Genomic DNA, 5,616 nt, shown 5'->3' on the forward strand with positions numbered 1-5,616 from the left:
TGTGTGTGTGTGTGTGTGCGCGCGCGCATGCGCGTGTACGTGTTTCCTAGTAATGTTCATCTTGATGAATGTCTTCATTATTTGGTTTAAGCATGCTGAACCAAAGAAGAAAGAAAGCTAAAATGCCCTCTGGAATATATGGGGAGCATATCCCAATGGAAATTTAAAGAAGAGCTGGCAGAGCTGAGGGAATATTAATTTATAATTCAGAAGCAACAGTCAGAGAAGGCTAAATTTTCTCAAGGAGGTTCTCCAGAATTTAGGGATGTGGTAGAGTGTTTAAGGGTGAAAACTTTATCTTCAAAGACAAAATATTTAAAAAATATATACAATCAAGGTGACTTTAAAAATAAATGTGGAGGCATTCTACTACTGAGTATGAAAGAATAGTTTGTAACAAACTCACCCTTCCACTGAGAATAACTATTAAATGATGTAAATGGACAAGAAATAATTATTTAGAGGAAAAGCAAAAAAGGCAGCCACAAACTTGAAAGAGCAAATTCAGAGACAGGGAAAATACATTGAGGTGAGCCCTATTTTGTCACTGTTGGCCACTCTTTTCCACCCATCAGCATCTTTGAGATTAATAGCATGAGGCATAGAAGTCAAGAAAAAAGTAACATTCTAGAGTTTGTGAGAAGTTCACTAGGTCCTTGAGAAATGCCCCAGTCTTTGAATTGACATTCTTAAAGGACTATACTCTAGGAGTAAGAGCATACTCAGAATAGACAGTTCCTAAAAACACTTGAAGTAAAACCTAGAATAAATGTAACCCCTGTTTAGATCAAGATGACCAGCCTATATTTTATCTGATCACCAGAAAAAAAAAAGTCCTCTCTGAATAAAGAACATCACCCAGAGTTTCTATGATTTTTCATATGCAATGTATGACATTCAATCCAAAATTAACAGCTCAGGAAATAGGGCCAAATTTAAAAGAAACAGAAAATAAAAACAGACCCATAGGTGATTAAGACATTAGCATTATCAGGTACAAACTATGAAACAATTCGATTAGTATGTTTAGGAAAATAGATTAAATGACAGATAATTTCAACAGAGAACTGGAATCTGTGAAAAATAATCAAATTGAAGTTCTAGAACTCAATAATACAATGACTGAATTGAAGAAATCAATAGCTAAATTAGATGTCGCAGAAAAGAGGATTAGTAAACTGGAAGACAGGTCAGTAGACAATATTCAGGTTGGAAGCACAGAGGGGGAAAAAATGGGATATTGCAGGAAAGATTCTGAATCCCTGTGGGGAAAATAGACCACATGTTGAGATATTCAGCAAGTCTCAACAAATTTCAAAGGATTGAAGTCATTCAATATGTTCTCTGATTAGGTAGAATTAAATTAGAAAAAGTAACAGATAAACAAAAATTCACAAATGTTTGAAAACTAAACAATGCAATTCTGAATTATCTGTTAGCTAAAGAAGAAATCACAGTAGAAATTATAAAATATTTAAGCATAATGATAATGAAAATATGCTCAAAATAGCATTATTGACAATAGCCAAAGGTGGAAACAACCCGTGCCTATCAACAGATGAATGGATAAACGAAATGTGGTATATACATACAATAGAATAGTATTCAGCCTTAAAAAAGAATGAAATTCTGATACATAAATGAATCTTGAAAACTATGCTAAGTTAAATAAACCACACACAAAAGGACAAATATTCTGTGATTCTACTTACATGACATACCCAGAATAGGCAAATTCATAGAGACAGAAAGTAGGAATAGAGGTTACTAGGGGGAGGGGAGAGAAGAGTGAGGAGAAAAAGAATTGCAAAATAATTACAAAGAAAGTAAAAGCTGAAATTATAATGACAAGAACAAATATTAATAAAATTAAAAATAAATGTACACCAGAAGGAAAATAATCAACAAAGCTAAAAGCTGATTTTTGAAAAGATTTATAAAATTGAGAGCAAGACTGATGAAGAAAAAAAGAGAAGGCACAAAAGAATATCAGGAATACAAATGGGCATATCACTACTGATCCTATAGATATTAAAATGTGACCATTATATTATGACTAATTTTGTTTGATGATTTAGATGAAATGTTTAAAGTCCTTGAAAAATATTACTTATCACCAGACTTAAAAGATATAGAAAGTCTGGAAGGATTTGCATGTATTATAAGATTTAAATCTATTATTAATATTCTCACAAAGAGAACTCCAAGTCCTGATGACTTCCATAGTTAATCCTTGCAAATACATATTTAAGGAGAAAAAAACAGTATCAATAATACCAATAAAAAAGCCTTTTTCAAGATAACAGAAAGTCATTTTGTAAGGCTAGCATAACCTTGATATAAAACCTGATAAGGATACTACAAAAAAAAAAAAAAAAAAAAAAGGAAATTATAGGCCAGCCTTGTCTCTGAACACAGATGATACACTCCTAAGCAAGATAGTGACAAATCAAATCAGTTAGGTATGAAATGGATAATACATACCACCCAAATTAGATCTATTTTTATTTCAGAAATGTAAGCTTGGTCTATCATGTGAAAAATAGTCAATGCAACAAATGTTGTCAAGGGAAACAAATATATGATTTTCTCAATAGATGCAGAAAAAGTTTTTTTAAAAAATCCATTCATAATAAAGTTTCCTAGTAAACTAGAAAGAGAAGGAAAAAACTATCATCTGATTATGGATATTTGGAGGGGGAAAAAAAAACCATAACAAACTTCATACTTAATAGTAAAATACTGAACAATACCCACTAAGATCAGAAACAATACAAAACCTTTTCTGCTACCACTAAGGTTATTCATCATTATACAGGACATCCTAGCCAGCCCAATAGGGGAAGATTAAAATATAGTCCTAAGACTTGGGCAGAAAGAAAAAAATTTCATTCTTCACATACACAAAAAACAAAACACAACCTATAATTATGTAGGTAGATAATTGAAAATAATCTATAGATATACTTTTAAAAAATCAGTATGTGATTTTTCTCAAGCTCATTGAATACAAGGTCAACATAACAATTCATTTACATTTCTATACACTAACAATTACATAGATGCTAAAATATAAAAATACAATTTATAATACCTCAAAAAACATCAAATACATAGGAATCAATTTAATAAAAAGATTATATTAGGATTATCCATAGACAGTATATATATGAAATGAAATATAATACATATATATGAAAACACTGAAACAATCATTGGTCATAAAATGGATAATACATTGTGGTGTAATCAAACAATGGAATAATATACAACTGTGAAAAAATAGGAGAAATATACACACACAGCAATATAAATTCATCTCACAGAAATAATGCTGAGTTTAAGAAGACAGATGCAAAAGAGTACATACAATATGATTTCATGTTCTGTTGTATGGCCTGGGTGGCAATTACATAGAAGCGATGATGTTTGTTTATAAGACAGTACGTTTAAGTAATGTGCACTTTATCTGATCTTGGTGTCTGTGATTCAAAATTCATGACAAAGTTTCCTGTTACCCTGATGATCTGATATGTGTAAGTATGTAAATAATATAGGTCTATATTCAGCCAGAATTTATTTTTATAATCTAAATTAAATATCTTTTTATATTGGAAATCATACCAAGTGATAGAATATTTAAGAAAATCAAAATTTTAACATTTGCAAAGACTTTCTGTGGCTTACAACATTCTGGCCCATGACCTAATTTTCAAAAGCACTTATTTCAAGCAGGGGAGAGTAGCAAAGATCTTCCAAGTGGGAAGAGATTTGTCCTTTAATATAGAATGAATCTTCCAGAGAGAAAGTTAGGAGATACCTTCCTACACAGTTGGATTAGTTCGTGAAACTGAGAATAAAAGTGGTTACAAATGTAGATAGTCGTCACATCCATCTACATTGGCAATGCCATGTTTCTGATACAGAGCAACATTACATTTCAGGGTGGACAATCTAAGATGCAACACTGTGTACTTTGTTGCCAAGAGAGAAAGGTGTCCCCAAGTGTTTCTCAGCCATGTCTGGCCATCTGACTGGTTTAGTCCGAAATTTTAGCATTCTAAGGCAGTATGAGAAGGATCCTACCTGGTAACAAGGAAAACATGGGAAAGGTGACTCAGCAAACAATGAAACAAGGCTTTTATTTTGTTGACCCTTTCCTAAGGACCTTCAGTGCCCTCTTCCACAGCCACAAATTGCCTTCAAAATAAAGATAAAACTTCTAAGTTTCACGGTCAAGTTTTGTTAAGCTAGCTCCATGCTACCTGTGAACATTATCTTGTTCTAGTTACTATGAGCCACACTGTGCTCCAAGCAGTGGCCCCTACACAGCTTCTTGAACTACTTTGGAGCACTTTGCGCACGTTTGCCTGCAGCACCCCCCTCTTTCTCCACTTCTTGAGAGCAGCGATTGTACATTCCTTGTTTTCTCCACAGAGACCAGCAGACAGTCAGCTACAGACAAATCCTATACTTTCTTTCGTAGCTGGAATTGACCTTTAGAGAGAACAAAACTAAAGCTCATGAGATATATTTAAAGGTATTCAATTAACACATTTTTTAAAAGTCTTAAAATGATTAAATAATATCAAAGTGAATAAAATACAAAGTGTACATTTTTCTCCATTCCCACTCCATAGAGTTGATCAGTAGTTTTCTTTCCAGATGTTAGCCTAACTGTAGAGAAACTTTCCCCCAAAAGATGGCATTACATTATTTGCTGTTCTGCAACAGATAAAACTTGTTTTATTTTTTATTCACTTAATATCTCACAAACATTTTTCTACATCAGTACATAAGTTGACGTTAAAAAAAATTCGATAGGAGAAAAGTCTCATGTTTTTCTCTACATCAAAGAGGCCCTGCAAGTGGTAATGGGCAATCTATACACGAGCTGCAAGTAAAACTAAGTCAGCAAGTAGGGATCCAGAGAATTTCTCCATATGTCATCTTCCTCGGCACTTTCCCTATAACTTAGGGACCTGCTATTAGGAGAGGCACACTCCTAGCCCAGACCCTTTGTAAGAATGATTGAGGGTAGACAGGGGAACCAGAGTCAGGATTGGCGTCCCTTTGCCTGGAGAAAACAGAGAAATTGGTAGTCAGAGGCATCCTTCTCACTGTCCTCTCATTTTCCTTCCTCAGGCTCAGTGGTTTATGACTGTTTCCTTTTGAGAGCACTCCATAACTATTGTCTCTTTATCAAACTCCTTTCCCAGCGTCATTTATCTCCACCGCTTTCAGAGACCTTGACGTTCATCCTCTCCTCCCCACCTCTTGTTGTTCTGTTACCTGTTGGCTTGTCTTGGTCTCCAGGGCATCTTTGGAAAACATTTGGATCACAACAACATTACTCAGCTCTCCCGTGACTCAGTCAGTGACGAGATGTAAACTTTAACTGGTACCCCTAAGGTTGGTGTCCCTAGGCTACTCTAGATCAAAGTAGGAAGCTGCTTCGAATGGTCCTGAAAGGAAGTCACGATGTAATCCACCTTTCTCAGGCAGCCGGTCGCAGCTGAGTGGACACTATCGGTTGGGGTTGTGCAAGGAAGCATGAGGTTAGATGCCCATCCAGGGAAAAAAAGTAACTCCAGAGGCTGAATTTCAAACCAGATG

Source organism: Rhinolophus sinicus, chromosome 16, assembly GCF_057876585.1.
Source record: "Rhinolophus sinicus isolate RSI-liver-muscle chromosome 16, RSI-T2T, whole genome shotgun sequence".
NCBI classification, from domain to species: Eukaryota; Metazoa; Chordata; class Mammalia; order Chiroptera; family Rhinolophidae; genus Rhinolophus; species Rhinolophus sinicus.